The following is a 23,681-nucleotide window of genomic DNA, read 5'->3' on the forward strand; positions in this document are numbered from 1 at the left end:
TTTATTTAAATACAAATATGTTATCTCATATTATAATATGTGTATGATTACACATTGAACAATATGTACTGTATATATATAAGGGATCAATTCTAACTCTACCTATTTGCCCTATACAGGATATGGGGTTCTTCTCTTACTGCAATTAATACCTCTTCGTTCCTATAATCTTTTCAGATTATTCTAAAACGTTTACTGGTCTATATTTACTCTCATTATAAGACCTGATTTTGTAAATAGTAATGGATAAAATAGGAAATATAAAACATAAAATACAATATATCATTTATAAAACTGACCCATCTAGGTTAAACTTCATGTATGCAACCCTAGGGTCTTTATATTAAAAACACCTCAATATAACCTAAATAGTATTCTATACAATCTGGTATCATTATGATCTAATCTGACCCGTTTCGGTATTATACTCTAACGGGTCTAATCTAGATCCCTTCTATATATCCCTACATCTGTACACTCCCCTGTGTAACTTAGCATATATCCCTCTTGCATCAAACGCTATGTCCTAGAGGAATGCAGCCAGATCAATGTCTTTATTTAGCCCAAACGGAACCAGGCTCCCCAGAGCGTTTATCCAAAAAGTCTCTCTCTTTCTCAATGCTAATAATCTGCTGCCACCTCTGAGCCCCACCGGTACCTGTTCTATTGCTTTGAAATAAAACTGTGAGGGATCCCTGTTATGATATTTTTTAAAATGTTTGATAAGTGGGGTCTTTAATATACCTGCCTCAATATTTTTAATGTGTTCCAAGCACCTGATTTTTAAAGAGCCCTTTGTTCTTCCTATGTACTTTAGAGGGTTACTGCATTTGCATTCTATCATATAGACCACAAATTCTGACCTGCAGTTTAATCTTCCTCTTATCTCATGTTTTTTCCCTCTTTGATCTATACCTATCTGTTTGTTATAATCTTTTAAAATATTTACATGATCACAGCATACACAGTTTTTTCTAAAACATTTGAAAAAAAACATTTAAAACTGTGAAGTGTATGAACCCGATTGTTCTCATTCTTATCCTTTTTTAATAATGCTGGGGGCTATAATGTTCTTTATATAATAAGTAATGTAGGTGGCAGCGACATTGGGGACGGCAGATTAGGGGTTAATAAGTGTAATATAGGTGGCGGCGGTGGCGGGGGCAGCAGATTAGGGGTTAATAAGTGTAATGTAGGTGGCGGTGGTGGCGGGGGCAGCAGATTACTGGTTAATAAGTGTAATGTAGGTGGCGGCGATGTCAGGGTGGCAGATTAGGGGTGTTTAGACTCGGGGTTTATGTTAGGGTGTTAGTTGGAAACATAACTTTTCTTTCCCCATAGGAGTCAATGGGGCTGCGTTACGGAGCTTTACGTTAGGCTTTTTTTCAGCCGGCTCTCTCCATTGATGTCTATGGGGAAATCGTGCACGAGCACGTAAAACCAGCTCACCGCAGTGCTGGTATTGGAGTGCAGTATGGAGCTCAATTTTGCTTTACGCTGCAATATTGCCTGATAACGCCGGGTTTTTGTAAACCTGTAATACCAGTGCTGTAGGGAGTTGAGCGGTGACAATAACTTGCAAGTTAGTACTAATCTAGCCGTCAGATTGTAGATCATAGTCTTTAATAGTAGAACAATGTTACGGTTGCCTCCAGGCTGGCTGGAAGTTGGACCGTAGAAAAGGATGCTCCTAGCGCTCACCAAAGGATCATCAGCACCGTAGACACCATAGACTACTGCGTAGCCACCATAAGTAATGCAGACTCTACGAACCACCGCTGCTGGGCTGGTATCTCGCCGTCTGCTCTGCGCCCTGGACCTACGACTAGGTTCCAGTAGGTGAACCTCTTCCTTCTGTAGCGTGAAGCAGGATCAGGAACAAGAGCTCTTACAAGAGCTCAGTAGCTAAGGGAGTATGAAGAGCATAGCAATCCCTGTATGATTATAGCCGACCCCTACAAACATGAGTCAAGGCTGCAAGTTAGAGGGTCAGAAAAGGTCGGCTGTGCTGGAACACACAGCCTGCTTTTTATTGAGGTTACATGCAAAAAAGGACACTCTCAGGGGGAGGCATAAAATCCCCAATCACACATTTGATACATTTAGATAGAGAGACAACGCCCTTTGACAGGCCATAGCAGAATTACATTACTTCAGCAAATAACAAGTTACACACAAGAAAACAATGCAGTCCATCTTATCACTAGCAGTCTGATTAGACAATGGGAATGTTTATCACTAAACTTAATTAGAGCTGATCCCAGCAAACTTGTATTTAGAATAGCTTCTTGAAGCTGAACAAAATTAACTCTTAATGGCACACAATGAAAACTAATGCTTTTTTATTCCAACTTCTTTTTATTGAAAATAAGTCATAAAAATTACACGTTACATTAGATTGAGCAAAATAAATATAACTGACAGTCATAGTTGATACATATGTTAACGTGGTTTGTAATTCCATACCCCGTTTGGGGTTGCTTATTTTGTAAATAGGTTATGTAACGTTTTAACCAAATAAGAAAAAAGAACAAACAAACAAGAAACAAGTCAAAGCCTATATTCATCTTGCTATACTCTAACATTTCAGTTCTCTCTTAATGAGATTATACCTAGTAGGTTGCCTCCTCTGCTGCATGTCCGCTCCAGGTCTCATCCCTAGTTCTAGTCTCCTATTTCTTTTCGTGTATACTGTTCCCAAATGGTTTGGGCTTCTATGTATGGTTCTCTGGTGTTATTCTTATAAGAGCTGTATTCCTCAAGCTCGATTAATTCTGACACCCTTTTTTCCCACATTTGTAAATCTGGGAGTGTATGTGATTTCCATTGCTTGGCTATAATAGATTTAACGCCGTTTATCATAATTCGGAACAATATTTGGTGTGCTTTAGAGGGCAGTTTCCTAAATTTGTTAAGTAGGAAAATTAGAGGGTCTAATGGCAATATACAATTAAGGGCATTTTCCATTTCCGCTATACTGTCTCTCCATAATTGCTGTATTTTATTGCACCACCACCACATGTGTCCCATACCACTACCAACGTGTCCGCATCGCCAGCATCTATTGGAGGCTGTAGGGTATAGTCTGTGTAGTCGTTTTGGGGTAAGGTACCAATTATGTAGTATCTTGTAGTTTAACTCGACTAAGTATGCTGATGAGGAAGTAGATTTTGTGTTTCTAAATATATCTGCTGCAGTGTGTGGGAGGATTATGACTCCCAGTTCCCTTTCCCACGATTCTAATGAAGTAGGTAGGTTACCCGGGGGTGGCTGTGTAAGAATAGCGTAAATTCTGGATAGCGTGTGTCTCCTTGGGTGGTTATTTGCGAATAATTTCTCTGTGTTTGTGAGGGGTCTTAGCATGTTATTGCTGTGTGTATGGGTCATTATGTAGTGGTGTAGCCGTCTATAGTTAAACCAATTATGGAACCATGAAAGTCCCTGTTCTTGTAATTGTGATTGGGGCTGTACCTGTTCGTGATTAGTCACTTGGTGTATTTCTAAGTCTGTGATGTTGTTATCTAGCCTCTGTGTCCCCCCCAGCTCTATCACAGAGAATTCACTATTATGGATCAGGGAGGTCAGTGGAGATGGGTTGGAGGATAGATATGGGTTTTGTCTGTTTGCTACAGTCCACTGTCCTATTGTCTCCTTGGTTATTCGGTTAGTGATGGTTTTAGCTAACATATTAAAGTTAGGATGCCAGCATAAGGTTGATAGTGGTACCCCTAGATTCAAATTCTCTTCTAATGCGATCCATCTTTTCTGTGACTTATGGATCTTCCAGTCCAAAATTCGTTGGACAAAGATTGCTGTTCTATATAACTCAATGTTTGGTACTCCCAGTCCCCCTTGCTCTCTGGACCTCATCATTATCCTCTTATTGATTCTAGGTTGTTTACCTTTCCAAATAAAGGAATGGAAACACTGTTGCATCTGTATAGTATATTTGTTTGGTAGGGGAATTGGGAGGGTCTGCATGATGTATAATAACCTGGGGAATGCGTTCATTTTTATGGTGTTAATCCTTCCTAACCATGTTAAATTTTTGGAGTTCCATGAGGATAGATCTCTAATCAGGGCTCTGCGTATTGGAATGTAATTTAGTTTGAATATCTTGTCGATGTCTTCTGCTAACTGGATACCTAAGTATTTTATTGAATTCTCGCACCATCTAAATGGGCAATTTTGTGATATCTGGAGTTCCATCCACTTTGGGACGGAGACTCCAAGGATCTCGGATTTAGTCTGATTAATTAAGAAGTTCGTGAGTGTATTAAATAACTTTAATTCCTTCATCAAAGGTGGTATGGATATATCTGGGTAGGTAAGAGAAAACAGAATATCGTCAGCGAACAGGGAGAGTTTATACTCCTGTTTTCCAACAACTATCCCTGTCACTTCCCTATTTAGTCTGATCTTGGTGGCTAATGTTTCTAGTAGACATACAAATAGTAACGGGGAGAGTGGGCATCCCTGTCGCGTGCCATTACTTATCTGAAAGGGCTGCGAGAGGATGCCATTCAATGCTATTCTTGCGCTGGGACCCGAGTAAAGAGCAAATATTCTATGTAGCATAGAGTCACCCAGTCCATATGCCTGTAGTGTCAGCTTGAGGAATGACCAACTCACTCGGTCGAAGGCTTTTTCCGCATCCGTGGATAACCACACAGCGGGGATACCTTCAGTCTTAGCATGCCAAATTAGATGCATGTTACGGACTGTGTTGTCCTTTGCTTCCCTATGGGGTATAAAACCTACTTGGTCTTGGTGGATTATGGAAGGGAGAAGCAGATTTAGCCTTGTCGCAAGTATTTTCGCATAAATCTTAATATCAGAATTCAGCAATGATATTGGCCGGTAGTTGGGTATTGAGTCTGTTGATTTATTGGGTTTTGGGATCACCGTTATATGCGCTTGTAAAGCCATAGGTGAGAAGGGCTTATCTCGATCTATGGTTTGATAGTATGCCAATAAATGGGGGGCCAGTATACTTTTGAATTTGGTAAAATACGCATTTCCAAAACCGTCTGGTCCTGGGGCCTTCCCTGTAGGGAGGTCCGAGATAGCCTCTTTAACCTCCTTAAGGGAGAAAGGTAGGTCCAAGTCAGCCTGTTGCTCTGTAGTGAGAGAAGGTAGATGCAATTGTGATAAGTATGCGGCCATGTCTTGTGTTGTGGCGGTAGGTTGATTTTTCTCTAAGTTATATAGCCCTTCGTAGTATGCTCTAAATTTATCTGCAATATCCCTGGATGAGTACCAAGTTTTCCCGTTATGGTCTTTTATAGATAAAATATGGCGCTTGTTTGTGCGTTGCCGTAATAGTCTCGCTAGCAGTTTGCCTTGTTTATTATTTCCTTCATAGTATGTTTTTTTAAGAAATAGCGCTGCGCGTTTGGTCTCATGGCCTAAAAATAAGTTAAGTTGGTCTCTTTTGTGTTGTAAATTATCTAAAAGGGACTGGCTGTCAGGGAATCTTTTATGTATATCCTGAAGTTTGTTTAGCTCCTCTAGCAGTGAATGTAATAAGTGGGTCCTTTGTTTATTTCTTGCAGCTTTCAAGGCTATGATCTCCCCTCTAATCACACATTTATGTGCCTCCCATATGCACTGTGCATCTACGTCTTGGGTACAGTTCACATTAAAATAATCTACTAATGAGGTAGCTATCTGCGTGCATATGATCGGGTCTGTCAGGAGGGTCTCGTCCAGTTTCCACGTTTTGTTGTGTCTTTGTGTTGTGGGCCATTTGAGAGTGCAGCTGACCATAGCGTGGTCTGACCAAGTTATTGGTGAGATGTCTGTATTTTGGACTAATTCTAGACTAGAAACATCTACAAAAATGTAGTCTATTCTTGTATAGACTCTGTGTGGGTGTGAGTAAAAAGTATAGTCCCTTGTCGAGGGGTGAAAGAGTCTCCAAGTGTCATGTATTGCTAGGTCAGCTAGGTTAGCTTTGATTGATTTTAACATTTTCTGCGGTACTGAGGACACTCCCCTTGAGCAGTCTATATCAGGATCCATTGCTAGGTTAAAGTCTCCTCCTAATATCAGACTTCCCTTAGTATTATCTAGGATGGAGTTTTTAATTGTGTGAAAGAATTGTGTTGCAGTGTTGTTAGGAGCATATATGTTAGCTATTGTTATTATTTTATTATAAAGCCTGCCAGTTAATATTATGAACCTTCCCTCTTTATCTTTATGTATGTGCATGGGACAAAAAGGAACATTTCTCCTTATAAAAATACCCACTCCGTTATGTTTGGTGGAGTTAGATGCTAAATAAATCTTTCCGAATTTATTAAAAGATGTTGTGGGTTCCCTACCTCTTCTAAAATGGGTCTCCTGTATTAAAACTATGTCACATCGGAGTCTCTTATATTCCCTCATTGCCATAGATCTCTTTTGTGGGGAGTTCAAGCCCTTTACATTGTGGGAGACAATTTTAATCCTAAGAGAGTCATCTGTCATTTTGTGTGTATTGTAATTGTTTAGCGTATGTTATTGTTGGAGAGACCCAGAGCGAGACATACCTTGCGGCAAGTTGATGTTTAGCAGTTACTATAAGCCGTGCCCAGGTATCACTAGAGGAGATAGAACTTTTTCTTAGAGTTGTAGGACCTACATAGAGAGAACAGCAAGTTACAGACTGTCAGGGATTTGGCTTGCTTGCTCTGTACCTTTAATTATCTGCCATGAGTCATCAAGCCCTGCCTACCAAGGTGATAAATCAGCTGTGTGTACAACGATCAGTGCTTAGTATTTTGTTAGCTAAACAGTATAGCAGCAGCACCACTGAGCTTTATTACTAAACCTCTACTTGATTTATTGCCTAAATCTACAACGTGTGAACTTCCTAACTAAGTCTGTTTTTGGAAAACTTGCAACATTGTTTCCATTGAAGGGATTCAGTTTGTTTCAACCACGCTGAGCTATTTCAGCTACTACCAGGAGACAGCTGATTGAACTGTGACTTTCTAACCTCTTTCTCTGCAATCAACCGTTACCTCCTGCTTCACAATCTCACTGTATATATTTGCACCGCAATGTTATTTGACCTTTGGAAGGTTATCTCAGATCCGTAGAAGCCGATTCAGCCATCTGGAGAACTCCTCCCTCAAATTCCTCTGATTTTCAGCAGCGTGTCATTTTTTCTCTGCAGCAGTGAAAACAGCACAGAAGCATTCAGGGTAAAAGTAACATCACTCGTTCTGTCCTGAATTTCTTAGTTAACATATTTGTGCTCTGACCTCAGTCACCTGAAGCTTGTATAAAACCCTGCTGTGTGTTAATTCCTGCTTACAAGGAATTTAAATTAGCTTTACCTCTCAGCTAAACTTTGCAATTACTAATAATATCATACAAGTGAATCTTTTCAGACACTGATACCTTTACAGAGACATTCTCTCAGTAGCATACTGTCTTCTACATAATTGGTTTCTCAGAATAAATTCACTCTCACAATCCTGATTGTACTTCAACATCTCTGTGCAATCACATACTGAAGTGATACAAGTCAATATCTGCAGTTGAGCTTCGAACAGAAGTCCTATTCCATTACATAATACTAAGCCTTCAACCATGGAGCCAGCGGATATACCTCAACTTGTCTACAACCTGACACAGAGAGTTGATCAGATTGCTCAGGCAGTGAGAGATCTACAAGTGGAGAACCAATCACTTAGAGAGATTATAAAAGATTCTATCGCCGTAAAGGCTACTCATGAGACACCACCTGAGCCTCTGGTGTCATTACCTGAACCATTTACCGGGAATAGAAAATTGTATAGGCAATTTAAAAACGCTTGCCATCTACTTTTCAACTTGAAACCCCGCAGTTACCCCACAGATAGAATCAAAGTTCTTACGGTCATCTCTTTCCTTAGAGGAGAACCTAGAGGATGGGCTGATAACCTCTGTGAACATCAGGATCCTATTATATCTTCTTTAGGGATTTTTTTTGATAATATGGATGAGTTATACCTCGATAAGGACATTCAATTATCATCAGAAGCCAAAATGAGAGACCTTAAACAAGGCAAGAGACCGGTAGAGGACTATATTACCGAGTTTAAACTCTATGCAACAGATTCATTATGGAGCCCAATTGCACTCCGAAATCAGTTCCGACTTGGCTTGGCTGAATCGTTGAAGGACGAACTAGCCAGAATCGATCTTCCTCCAACCCTAGAGGCCTTAATGAGAGTTGCCACGCAGATAGATAGAAGACTCCGAGAAAGGAGATCTGAACGTACTCATACTGAATCATTCTCAAGATCTACTACCTATAACCGGAGTCCCTCTACAACTGCTAGTCAACCTACACCTATGGAGATAGGAGTACTTAGAGGTCCCTTAACGGCAGAAGAGCGGTTCAGGAGAAAGGCAAAGAGTTTGTGTATGTACTGCACAGATCCATCCCATACTGTCTCAGACTGTCCCATCCTCTCAAGGAATAAGAAACGTAAGTGTTCTTTTATTCATTCTACTCATCTATTTCAAGAAACAATAACTTACTGTAAACTATCTCTCTTATTACAGTGGGATCACAAAAGGATACACACTGAAGCCATAATTGACTCAGGAGCTTTCGGGAACTTCATTGATTCTGAAATTGTATCCAACAATAAAATTCCACTTGTGTTGAAAACAAAACCCTTGGTCATTAGAGTTATTGATGGGTCTACCATATCTAACGGACCTATCACACATCATACAGTACCACTTATGGTTGTTTCAGAAAAAGGCCATACTGAGTATATATCTTTTGATGTGTTGCCTTCACCACACTTTTCAGTTGTGCTAGGCATTTCCTGGCTTCAGCAACATGAACCTTCTATTAATTGGTCTACCTCACAGGTATGTTTTAATTCAGCATATTGTCAAAGCACTTGTTTTCCACAGCAGTTTCTACTTCACTCTCTTACAGATTCATTGCCTATACCAGAAACTTATAAGGATTTTGAAGATGTCTTTAGCAAGACCGAAGCAGACTGTCTACCACCACATCGTCCATACGACTGCCCTATCCAGTTACAACCAGGTGCCACTATTCCCGTTGGACATGTTTACCCTCTCAGCCAACCTGAATTAGAACATCTCAAGACCTACTTGGAGGAGAATTTGAAAAAAGGTTTTATCAGGGTATCTACTTCTCCAGCAGGTGCGGGTATGTTCTTTGTGAAGAACAAAGATGATTCTCTCCGTCCCATAATCGACTATAGGGAGCTCAATAAAAGAACTATAAAGAACCGCTACCCTTTACCATTGATACCAGAGATGATAGAATGACTGTCTGATGCAACCATTTATACCAAACTCGATCTCAGAGGGGCGTACAATCTGGTACGTATTCGTGAGGGAGACGAATGGCTCACTGCTTTTCGGACGAGATATGGCTTATTTGAATACCTGGTAATGCCATTTGGGCTATGCAATGCCCCTGCCACCTTCCAACATTTTGTCAATGACATTTTCCGGGACTTGCTTGATATCTGTTTAGTAGTCTATCTTGATGACATCCTTATATACTCCAAAACACTAGAAGAACATGAGAAGCATGTCCGCTGGGTCCTCTCCAGACTACGAGTACATAAACTGTACGCAAAATTGGAAAAATGTCAATTTCATTGTAACCATATATCCTTTCTGGGTTATGAGATCTCTCCAACTGGTATTAGTATGCAACATAAAAAAGTAGAGACTGTTTTGGATTGGCCTGAACCGACTACTAAAAAGGAGCTACAGAGATTCCTTGGTTCCTCGAACTATTACCGGAAGTTTATCAAAGATTTCTCTAAAGTAGCTAAACCCCTTACACAACTCACCAGTGCTTCAAAGCCTTTCTCCTGGACCAAGGAAGCTTCTTCAGCTTTTAACTTCCTAAAGTTCAGCTTTTCTACAGCTCCCATTTTACGTTTTCCTAATCCGGATATCCAATTTATACTTGAAGTCGATTCCTCTGATTTCGCCATCGGAGCTGTTCTTTCACAAAGACAATCCCTTACTGAACCCCTCCATCCGGTTTCGTTCTATTCAAAGATTATGACTTCAGCTGAAATGAACTACAGTATTGGTGACAAGGAGCTTCTGGCCATCCGAAGAGCACTTGAGAACTGGAGACATCTTTTGGAAGGAGCAAAATACCCCATAACTATATATACGGATCATAAAAATCTCCAATACTTGCAGAACAACAAAACCTTATCAGCAAGACAGGTTCGATGGTGTCTCTTCTTTGCCAGATTCGATTTCCATATAATTTATCGTCCCGCTAGCAAAAATGGGAAGGCTGACGCTTTATCAAGGTTATATACAAAACCTCCACAGATGAACCAGTCAACTCCTATAATACCCTCTGATCGATTCATTGGATTCACCTCAAAACTCCTAACCGATATAAAAAGATCTACACTGGATGACAAAGAGATACCCCAAACCCACTTAACAGAGAAAGATGGTATTTACTACCACAACAATCAGATATATATACCGTACAGCCTAAGATCTTTACTTCTTAAATACCATCATGATTCCCCAATGTCAGGACATCCAGGGGTAAATCGCACGATAGAACTCCTACAAAGGAATTACTGGTGGCCTAAAATGAAACAAACGGTTCAGAGATACATAAAATCCTGCATAGTATGCACCACTGCAAAATCAGAAAGACACCGACCATACGGCCTCCTCATGCCACTCCCAATTGCAAACAGACCATGGGAACAAGTCTCGATGGATTTTATCGTTGAATTACCATCATCTCAAAGACATAATACTATTTTGGTTGTAGTTGATACCTTCACCAAAATGGGACATTTCATTCCCTTTCAAAAACTGCCTACTTCCTCAGAGACTGCCAAACTTTTCTTAGACAATGTCGTAAGATTACATGGAACACCAAAACGGATCATCAGTGATAGAGGTACCCAATTTACCTCTCGCTTCTGGACAAAACTTTGCATGCTATTAAAGATTGACCACCGATACAGCACCTCTTTCCACCCTCAGACCAACGGTCAAACCGAGAGGGTAAATCAGTGGTTGGAGGAATATTTACGTTGTTTTTGTAGTCAACAGCAGGATCAGTGGTTAGAATTTCTACCCATGGCAGAATATGCCTACAATAGCTTAGCAAACTCTTCCATCAAAACTTCACTATGGTTATCATCCATCATTTTTTCTAAACTCAGATCTTGCAAGCGACTCTCCACCTTTGGAAGATTTCATTAGGAAGTTAACCGACAATTTCTCCAGGATCAAACAAAACATCCAAAGAGCACAAGACAACCATAAACGGTTTTATGATCTAAGGAGAAGAACTCCTCCATGTTATTCTGTGGGCGATAAGGTCTGGCTCTCTACTAAGAATCTACGGCTACAAGTACCGTCTAAAAAATTCACTCATCGTTACATTGGACCTTTTCCAATCCTTAAAGTGATTAATGATAATGCAATCACTTTGGAACTACCCCCAACCTTACGGGTACATCCAACATTCCACGTTTCTCTCGTAAAACCTTACCTGTTCACTAGGGTAACTGATCCTGTTCTTCCACCTATCTTATCTAGTGGTGATACTGAAGATTACGAAGTGGAATCAATACTGGATTCACGTTGGCGTGCATCTAATCTGGAATATCTAATCAGATGGAAAAATTACCCCCCTGAAGACGATTCATGGGAACCAGCTTCTAACATCACTGCACCCAGACTCATTTCGCTATTTCATCGCCGTAATCCTGAAAGACCTAAGCCTCGAGCTGTGGGACAGCTCGCTTGAGGAGGGGGTTATGTCAGGGATTTGGCTTGCTTGCTCTGTACCTTTAATTATCTGCCATGAGTCATCAAGCCCTGCCTACCAAGGTGATAAATCAGCTGTGTGTACAACGATCAGTGCTTAGTATTTTGTTAGCTAAACAGTATAGCAGCAGCACCACTGAGCTTTATTACTAAACCTCTACTTGATTTATTGCCTAAATCTACAACGTGTGAACTTCCTAACTAAGTCTGTTTTTGGAAAACTTGCAACATTGTTTCCATTGAAGGGATTCAGTTTGTTTCAACCACGCTGAGCTATTTCAGCTACTACCAGGAGACAGCTGATTGAACTGTGACTTTCTAACCTCTTTCTCTGCAATTAACCGTTACCTCCTGCTTCACAATCTCACTGTATATATTTGCACCGCAATGTTATTTGACCTTTGGAAGGTTATCTCAGATCCGTAGAAGCCGATTCAGCCATCTGGAGAACTCCTCCCTCAAATTCCTCTGATTTTCAGCAGCGTGTCATTTTTTCTCTGCAGCAGTGAAAACAGCACAGAAGCATTCAGGGTAAAAGTAACATCACTCGTTCTGTCCTGAATTTCTTAGTTAACATATTTGTGCTCTGACCTCAGTCACCTGTAGCTTGTATAAAACCCTGCTGTGTGTTAATTCCTGCTTACAAGGAATTTGAATTAGCTTTACCTCTCAGCTAAACTTTGCAATTACTAATAATATCATACAAGTGAATCTTTTCAGACACTGATACCTTTACAGAGACATTCTCTCAGTAGCATACTGTCTTCTACATAATTGGTTTCTCAGAATAAATTCACTCTCACAATCCTGATTGTACTTCAACATCTCTGTGCAATCACATACTGAAGTGATACAAGTCAATATCTGCAGTTGAGCTTCGAACAGAAGTCCTATTCCATTACACAGACATTAATTCAACCTGTAGGGTACATGTATTCGCAACTGTAGAACTATAAGCTTTAACATCATAAACACTTATTGGTTGATCTGTACAAAAACAAATGAACATTGTGTGTACGTTTGGCTTCGTAGACACCATTTACTAGGGGGACGAATGGTGTCAGTAGACCATCTGAGTTTATCTTGTAAAATTACTAATTTTAAGCAGGATTAGGGGGTTATATAGAAAACACAATATGAGAGTGCGAGAGAATATAAGAAACAGATAAGATTATTGGAGTTAAGTGAGAGCCATGAGGCGTGGGGCAATAGGCCTTTGTATTTTTGGCGTCAATGTTTATAAAGGTGGACCAATGCCTCAAGAGTTTTGGTAGCGGTGTCTAAACTGTGTCCCATTATGTGCTTCTGGGATATGATGGGTCTGTTGTTGTAATGACAGTTTACTAACTAAACAGAAAACCATGGAACACAACATTTATATAGAGTAAACCTGAGGTGTACTTACAATACCTCATTCATGACCTGATATATACATATTCCAAGGATCATCTAAATAAGACATTAAACAAACTAACTTAGGGGGCGTACTATTTGGAAAAGTCATAACAATTATGTGTTTCTGTGGTATGGTGGATCTGTTGTTGTAGGGATAATTTGCTAACTAAACAGAGAACCAGGAAACATAACATACATATACAGAAAACCTGAGGTAGATTTACATTATCTCATTTATGGTCTGCTATATTCATATTCTAAGGATCATCCAAATAAAACATTTAAACAAGCATAGGTGGCATCCCATTTGAAAAAGTCATACCACATTCTTCGCTCAGTCAGCAGGCCACAAAGGAACTTTTCCTCTGTAAGACTCGGGTGTCCTGTGCTGGGGGTGCTGAGCCCGTTTTGAGTCTTTTTGCTGGAACCTTAGACCAGTTGGGGCGCTGTTCTTTAGGTCTTTCACCCCGACGGTCCTCTTGAGGAGTCGGGATGTCCGATACTTTATCCTTAGGCATCTCAAAAGTTATATTAAGTTTCTTGGACAGTGAGTCTAGGTCGTTATAGCTTCTGTAGGTAATTTGGGAGCCGTTGTGGTTAATGTTGAGGCTGAACGGGAAGCCCCACCTGTATCTGATGTTATGTTCCTGGAGTTTTGTGGTTATGAAGCGCACCTCTCTTCGTCTTTGTATGGTTTGAGGGCATAGGTCCTGATAGATCTGCAAGGTATGGTTGTGGAAGGAGATGGATTGCCTATTTCTTGCTGCCTGCCATATGTCTTCTCTGAAGGTGAATTTCAGTAGCCGTAGGATAACATCCCTAGGAGGGGCTGGTGGTTTGGCAGGAGGTCTTAAAGCTCTATGAATCCTCTCATGTCTTCGTTTGCTAGTGGGTTGGATCTAGGTAGCAAGTGCTGGAACAATTCTTTGACATAGGATTTTAGATGTTCTTGAGGTACCTCCTCTGGGATACCTCTAATTCTTAAATTGTTCCTCCTCCCTCTATTATCCAGATCTTCTATCTTATCCTGCAGGGTTTGAATAATAGGATCTTGTATCGATAGTTGCTGGATGTTTGTGCTGACAAGGTTGTTTAAGTTATCTTGGCCATCTTCAAGGCATTCGATTCTGGAGCCCATTTCGTTCAGATCTTTTTTGAGATCTCTAATTTCTCCTTTAATAAAAGTCTTTAGTGACTCGATATCTGTCTTGGAGGGTAGACATGCTATCTGGGACTGGATGGAGATCAGGGGGTCCCTTTGGGTAGCTGCCTGTGCTGAGGGGTTGTCCGTAGGGTTAACCTCCTGTGTCTGCTGTTGTTCTGGCATATGTCCCTCTTGTGAGTGAAAAAAGGTGGAGACTGATGGTGTCAGGGCAGGAGTTTTAAGTTGTTTTTCTGGCTTATTTCCTTTTTTGGGGGTCATGTCTTTATTTGCAAATCAGCACGAAGCTGTAGCAGCCTGCTTCAATTATGTCTATCAAGTATGCTGTTCTGGCGGTTAGCAGTTATCTGCAGGCCTATGATCCGGCTGAACCTGCTATTGTATCACTGTTCAGCTCCTAGGCAATTAATATGTAGCTGCAACACATCCAGCCCTATAGTAGAGTCTCACCTTTTAATCTGGCGTGGTACTTGCTTATTGCGGGGAGTGTACACGTTTATCTTCTCCACGTGTAGGGAAACTTGCTGTTTGCATTCATATATTGGCTGCCACATGTGTTATTCGGGGGCCCAGTCTTAGATCAATTATGAATGTCTTTTAGTGAGGTGGGCCCTGTATGTGATGTTCAATATGACACTGTGATGCTCAGTGCCTTTGTGCGTGATCTGCTCCCTCACTGCTTTCAGGCCTTACAATTAAATGATTGCTCTTTTTTTTTTTTAGATGAATATCTCCCCACGTGGGCGGCTTCCTTTTTGTCTATGGAGCCGCGGTCTGTTAATCAGACCTTTTATAAGTCCTGATTTGTGTTGCTTCTCCTTTGGCCTTAATTGTGTATCTGTTATGGGGTTCCCCTGAATTTGATTTCCCCTGTACCTTAAGTGCTGATCGCTTCTGGTCCGGTCTCTTCGGTGCCCGCCCTAACTTGGTTGTTAGGTGTTTTCTATATCTTTGTTTAGTCAGCGTAATAGGGCGAGCTGAGATTCTGAGGGCTCTTTATGTTATTTACCGATGGCTCGGTGTGTTTGCTTTTGCACTTCGGCTCGAGTTTGCTAGTTTTGTAAGTCGCAAGATGGCGACCGCTTCACTCTCCGCACCTCTAGCTTTCTCAACCAAAGTGCAAGGATCTCTGTCGCTGGTCTCCTGGAAAGTGACCGGGTGTGCCCCAGACCACTTCAGCCGCTTCCACTTTAATTTTGTCCCCAAATCCTGCTGTTTTATGCGCTCAGATGGGCTGACAGCTACGGAGCTCTTTCACTCTGCTGCCATGTCCCAGCACGGCGAAGCTCCGCCCCCGAAAACTAATGCTTTTTTAACAGTGCTCCCTTTCTGTGGAACACTCTGCCTGTGTGGTACTTGGTTCAGTAAGCCCTATTTACTGAACCAAGTGGGAGAAAGACAGGGACAAGTTATTTTACAGGTCTGGGGGCATAGTCTTAAAGGGGCATTGTTCACCAAAGTCACAATATGTCCCCAGATGGTTCTTAAAGGGCCATACACACCCAATAAAAGTTAATACGTTTTCAGGGGCACAATCTTCCAGGGGCCATAGTCATGAGGAAGGAGGCTGGCAAACAGGCTTCTCCACAATCCAGGGAAACAGGGCAATTTTCCATTTAAAGGGCCAGTTACAAATAGCAGTTTGTAACAAACAATTTCTTTTAAGTCTTAGGAATTGCCCTTTTGGGATGTTGTTTTTCCATTTCTTATGATAGCAACTTTTATTGCGGATATAATTATTTAATTCAACTTTTTTGAAAAAAGTTTTAGTGGAAATATTTTCATCTATTGAAATTTCTATATCCAGAAAGTTAATCTTTGAAGTATTGTATTAATGGGTAAAAGATAGGCAGAGTGAGTTTTTATTTATATCTTCAAAAAACATGTTGAGTAGTTCTAGATCCCCTTTCCAAACTATGAACATGTCATCTATAAACCTTCTGTAGAGCACGAGATTTGCAACCTAAGGTGAATTCCCGAGAATTTCTTCCTCAAACTACCCCATGAAGAGGTTAGCATTACTGGGTGCAAATCTTGTGCCCATAGCTGTTCCTTTAATCTGTAAAATCTATCATTTAATGAAAATGAATTGTTCTTAAGAATGATGCCCCTGTTTCCGTGCAAGCCTTCAGGCTCCTCTTAAGACTGCTGCTCCTTAACTGGTCCGCTGCCTCTGTGGCTGAAGATATCAATACGCCCAATCCTATAAGATTGGTCGCGAATCTGCAGGGGGCAGCATTGCACAAGCAGTTCACCAGAACTGCTTGTGCAATGTTAAATGCTGACAGCATATGCTGTCTGCATTCAGCGATGTCTGGCAGACATGATACGCTACAGTGTATCATGTCCGCCAGACATTGGTAAATCGGCCCCAATGGGTCTTCCTGGTGGGCATTGTTTGTCTTGGGATTGTCTATTTTCAAGAATCTAGGTTCTGATTCAATAAGGATGCAGACTTTTTTCGCCTCATCTAATAATTTCAATAATTTAAATTGTTGTCTTTGTATCGGATTATTCTTAAAGATTATATATGTTGTTTTGTCTTCCAATATGCTGTTGGCCTCATGTATGTAATATTCTGTGTCTATCAGCACTATCCCCCACCTTTATCTGCTTGTTTAATCGTTATAGTATCATCTGATTTCAAATGTTTTAGGATATTATTTTCTTCTCTCGTAAGGTTCCAATTAATTTTGCCTGATAAATCAAATTTTCTAGATCTTCTTTGACTAGTTTCTCAAATGTTGTGATGAATGGGCCTCTCTCATGTGTTGGATAAAAGGTACACTTAGGTTTAAATTTTGAATTAATGAATTCATGGGCCCATATTTATCAAGCTCCGAACAGAGCTTGAAGGGCAGTGTTTCTGGCGAGTCTTCAGACTCGCCAGAAACACAAGTTATGAAGCAGCGGTCACAAAGACCACTGCTCCATAACCTGTCTGCCTGCTCTGAGCAGGCGGACATACATCACCGGAAATCAACCCGATCGGGTTGATTGACACCCCTCTGCTGGCAGCCAATTGGCCGCGAGTCTGCAGGGGGCGGCGTTGCACCAGCAGCTCTTGTGAGCTGCTGGTGCAATGCTGAATACGGAGAGCGTGTTGATTATATCTATCTGGTCTTTGTTCTGGCTTTTTTTGTTCTTCCTCCTCTAGAGGTCTTTTTCTTTTTGGGGTCTCGTACCATCCTCTCTCTTCCTGAAATAGTCTTTCTCTTGGTCTCACTTATGTCCTAAAATCATCTCTAACTGGAGAGGTGGGATTAGGCTCATTATGCTCTATTTCTCTGAGTGGTTCAAAGTTATTTCCCATTCTTTATTGTTTCTACCTCTTCTATGTGTATTACTATAATAATCAGATGTGGTGGGATATGTTTGTCTTCTTATATATATAATAGTCATTATACCTTATTATGTAGTATATGACAATAAAGTTTTATATTGTACCTTGTAGATATAACAAATACAATTTTATACGGTACCGTGTAAATATAACAATAAAGTTTTATACTGTACCGTGTAAATGTAACAATAAAGTTTTATACTGTACTGTGTAAATATCTAAACTATAATCGCGTTTGTAACGCGTCCGTCACCGACGGCAGTTGTGCGCGCATTTTCAAAGGAATGTTGGATGCGCACGCAGCCACCTTCGCGAGACAGCTTCAGGAGCTCCTGAAGCTTTAGGCGTCTGCCGCACATGGAGCCGGGTGCGAATGGTGTTCCGCCTCCATATGAGGCCAGAGGCCTGATCTTTACAGATGGTGATACTGTGTGTGTCACCATCTGTAACAATCTTCTGCTGGTGCCGGCAGGAGGTGTGGGCGAGTGGCGGGTGGGCGGCTTAGCAGGGAAGGGGAGGGAGTGGGAGTGCCCTAATACGAAAAAAATAGGACAGGGGGAGAGAGAGCAAAAGAGAGAGGGAGAGAAAGAGCAGAAGAGAGAGAGCAAAAGAGAGGCAAGAGAGAGAGCAAAATAAAGGGGAGATAGAGCACAAAAGAGAGGTGAGGGAGAGAAAAAGAGAGAGGGGGGAGAGGGAGAGCAAAAGAGAGGGGGGAGAGAGAGCAAAAGAGGGGGAGAGAGAGAGCAAAAGAGAGGAGAGAGAAAGAGAGCAAAAGAGAGGAAAGAGAGAGCGCAAAAGAGAGGGGAGAGAGAGCGCAAAAGAGAAGGGAGATGGAGAGTGCAAAAGAGATGGGGGAGAGAGAGCAAAACAGGTGGGAGAGAGAGAGCGCAAAAGAGAGGGGAGAGAGAGAAAAATAGTGGGAGAGAGGGAGAGCAAATGAGAGGGGGAGAGAGAGCAAAAGAGAGGGGGAAGAGAGCAAAAAATAGGGGGGAGAGAGATCAAAAGAGAGGGGGGAGAGAGAGCAAAAGAGAGGGAGAAGAGAGAGCAAAATGGGTGGTGAAAGAATCCACCTGGATGCAGCGTAAGCTGGCAGGGTGGTTCGGTGGTTCCGTCACCACAATAGACTGCCCTCTGGGCAGGCTTTCCCACTAGTTACAATATAGTTTTATACTGTACCGTGTAAATATAACAATATCTTTTTATACTGTACCGTGTAAATATAACAATAAAGTTTTATACTGTACCGTGTAAATATGACAATATAGTTTTATACTGTACCGTGTAAATATAACAATAAAGTTTTATACTGTACCGTGTAAATATAACAATAAAGTTTTATACTGTCCTGTGTAAATATAACAATATAGTTTTATACTGTACCGTGTAAATATAACAATAAAGTTTTATACTGTACCGTGAAAATATAACAATAAAGTGTTATACTGTACTGTGTAAATATAACAATAAAGTTTTATACTGTACTGTGTAAATATAACAATATAGATTTATACTGTACCGTATAAATATAACAATAAAGTTTTATACTTTACCGTGTAAATATAACAATAAAGTGTTATACTGTAAATATGACAATATTACTGTGTAAATATAACAATAAAGTTTTATACTGTCCAGTGTAAATATAACAATAAAGTTTTATACTGTACCGTGTAAATATAACAATATAGTTTTATACTGTACCGTGTAAATATAACAATAAAGTTTTATACTGTACAGTGTAAATATAACAATATAGTTTTATACTGTACCGTTTAAATATAACAATAACGTTTTATACTGTACTGTGTAAATATAACTATAGTTTTATACTGTCTTGGGTAAATATGACAATAAAGTTTTATACTGTACCGTGTAAATATAACAATAAAGTTTTATACTCTACTGTGTAAATATAACAATATAGTTGTATACTGTCCTGGGTAAATATGACAATAAAGTTTTATACTGTCCTGTGTACATATGACAATAAAGTTTTATACGTGTAAATATGACAATAAAGTTTTATACTGTACCGTGTAAATATAACAATATAGTTTTATACTGTCCTGGGTAAATATGACAATAAAGTTTTATACTTTACTGTTTAAATATGACAATAAAGTTTTATACTGTACTGTGTAAATATAACAATATAGTTTTATACTGTACTGTGTAAATATGACAATAAAGTTTTATACTGTACTGTGTAAATATGATAATAAAGTTTTATACTGTACCATGTAAATATAACAATAAAGTTTTATACTGTACCGTGTAAATATAACAATATAGTTTTATACTGTACTGTGTAAATATAACAATATAGTTTTATACTGTCCTGGGTAAATATGACAATAAAGTTTTATACTGTCATGTGTAAATATGACAATAAAGTTTTATACTGTCCTGGGTTAATATGACAATAAAGTTTTATACTGTACCGTGTAAATATAACAATATAGTTTTATACTGTCCTGGGTAAATATGACAATAAAGTTTTATACTGTCCTGGGTAAATATAACAATATAGTTTTATACTGTTCTGTGTAAATATAACAATATAGTTTTATACTGTCCTGGGTAAATATAACAATATAGTTTTATACTGTACCGTGTAAATATAACAATATAGTTTTATACTGTCCTGGGTAAATATGACAATAAAGTTTTATACTGTACTGTGTAAATATAACAATATAGTTTTATACTGCCCTGGGTAAATATGACAATAAAGTTTTATACTGTACTGTGTAAATATGACAATAAAGTTTTATACTGTCCAGGGTAAATATGACAATAAAGTTTTATACTGTCCAGGGTAAATATAACAATATAGTTTTATACTGTACCGTATAAATATAACAATATAGTTTTATACTGTACCGTGTAAATATAACAATACAGTTTTATACTGTACCGTGTAAATATAACAATAAAGTTTTATACTGTACCGTGTAAATATAACAATAAAGTTTTATACTGTACTGTGTAAATATAACAATATAGTTTTATACTGTACTGTGTAAATATAACAATAATGTTTTATACTGTACCGTGTAAATATAACAATATAGTTTTATACTGTACCATGTAAATATAACAATATAGTTTTATACTGTACTGTGTAAATATGACAATAACGTTTTATACTGTACTGTGTAAATATAACAATATAGTTTTATACTGTACCGTGTAAATATAACAATAAAGTTTTATACTGTACTGTGTAAATATAACAATAAAGTTTTATACTGTACTGTGTAACTATAACAATATAGTTTTATACTGTACTGTGTAAATATAACAATAAAGTTTTATACCGTACCGTCTAAATATAACAATATAGTTTTATACTGTACCGTGTAAATATAACAATAAAGTTTTATACTGTACCATGTAAATATAACAATATAGTTTTATACTGTACTGTGTAAATATAACAATATAGTTTTATATTGTACCGTGTAAATATAACAATAAAGTTTTATACTGTACTGTGTAACTATAACAATATAGTTTTATACTGTACTGTATAAATATAACAATATAGTTTTATACTGTACCGTGTAAATATGACAATAAAGTTTTATACTGTACCGTGTAAATATAACAATAAAGTTTTATACTGTACTGTGTAACTATAACAATATAGTTTTATATTGTACCGTGTAAATATAACAATAAAGTTTTATACCGTACCGTGTAAATATAACAATATAGTTTTATACTGTACCGTGTAAATATAACAATAAAGTTTTATACTGTGCCATGTAAATATAACAATATAGTTTTATACTGTACCGTGTAAATATAACAATATAGTTTTATACTGTACTGTGTAAATATAACAATATAGTTTTATACTGTACCGTGTAAATATAACAATAAAGTTTTATACTGTACTGTGTAACTATAACAATATAGTTTTATACTGTACTGTGTAAATATAACAATATAGTTTTATACTGTACCGTGTAAATATGACAATAAAGTTTTATACTGTACCGTGTAAATATAACAATAAAGTTTTATACTGTACTATGTAAATATAACAATAAAGTTTTATACTGTACTGTGTAACTATAACAATATAGTTTTATACTGTACTGTGTAAATATAACAATAAAGTTTTATACCGTACCGTGTAAATATAACAATATAGTTTTATACTGTACCGTGTAAATATAACAATAAAGTTTTATACTGTACCTTGTAAATATAACAATATAGTTTTATACTGTACTGTGTAAATATAACAATATAGTTTTATACTGTACCGTGTAAATATAACAATATAGTTTTATACTGTACCGTGTAAATATAACAATAAAGTTTTATACTGTACTGTGTAACTATAACAATATAGTTTTATACTGTCCTGGGTAAATATAACAATACAGTTTTATACTGTCCTGGGTAAATATGACAATAAAGTTTTATAATGTACTGTGTAAATATAACAATATAGTTTTATACTGTCCTGGGTAAATATAACAATATAGTTTTATACTGTACCGTGTAAATATAACAATAACGTTTTTTACTGTACCGTGTAAATATAACAATAAAGTTTTATACTGTACCGTGTAAATATAACAATAAAGTTTTATACTGTACTGTGTAAATATAACAATATAGTTTTATACTGTACCGTGTAAATATAACAATATAGTTTTATACTGTAACGTGTAAATATAACAATATAGTTTTATACTGTACTGTGTAACTATAACAATATAGTTTTATACTGTAACGTGTAAATATAACAATATAGTTTTATACTGTGCGGTGTAAATATAACAATAAAGTTTTATACTGTACCGTGTAAATATAACAATAAAGTTTTATACTGTGCGGTGTAAATATAACAATAAAGTTTTATACTGTACTGTGTAAATATAACAATATAGTTTTATACTGTACCTTGTAAATATAACAATATAGTTTTATACTGTACCGTGTAAATATGACAATAAAGTTTTATACTGTACCGTGTAAATATAACAATAAAGTTTTATACTGTACTGTGTAACTATAACAATATAGTTTTATACTGTCCTGTGTAAATATAACAATATAGTTTTATACTGTACCGTGTAAATATAACAATATAGTTTTATACTGTACCGTGTAAATATAACAATACAGTTTTATACTGTACCGTGTAAATATAACAATATAGTTTTATACTGTACCGTGTAAATATAACAATAAAGTTTTATACTGTACCGTGTAAATATAACAATATAGTTTTATACTGTACCGTGTAAATATAACAATAAAGTTTTATACTGTACCGTGTAAATATAACAATATAGTTTTATACTGTACCGTGTAAATATGACAATAAAGTTTTATACTGTACAGTGTAAATATAACAATACAGTTTTATACTGTACTGTGTAACTATAACAATATAGTTTTATACTGTACTGTGTAAATATAACAATATAGTTTTATACTGTACTGTGTAAATATAACAATAAAGTTTTATACTGTACTGTGTAAATATAACAATAACGTTTTATACTGTTCTGTGTAAATATAACAATATAGTTTTATACTTTCCTGGGTAAATATAACAATATAGTTTTATACTGTACTGTGTAACTATAACAATATAGTTTTATACTGTACTGTGTAAATATAACAATAAAGTTTTATACTGTACTGTGTAAATATAACAATATAGTTTTATACTGTACTGTGTAAATATAACAATAACGTTTTATACTGTACTGTGTAAATATAACAATATAGTTTTATACTGTACTGTGTAAATATAACAATAAAGTTTTATACTGTACTGTGTAAATATAACAATAACGTTTTATACTGTTCTGTGTAAATATAACAATATAGTTTTATACTTTCCTGGGTAAATATAACAATATAGTTTTATACTGTACCGTGTAAATATAACAATAAAGTTTTATACTGTGCGGTGTAAATATAACAATAAAGTTTTATACTGTACTG

The sequence above is a fragment of the Bombina bombina genome, chromosome 5 (genome assembly GCF_027579735.1).
Source record: "Bombina bombina isolate aBomBom1 chromosome 5, aBomBom1.pri, whole genome shotgun sequence".
NCBI classification, from domain to species: domain Eukaryota; kingdom Metazoa; phylum Chordata; class Amphibia; order Anura; family Bombinatoridae; genus Bombina; species Bombina bombina.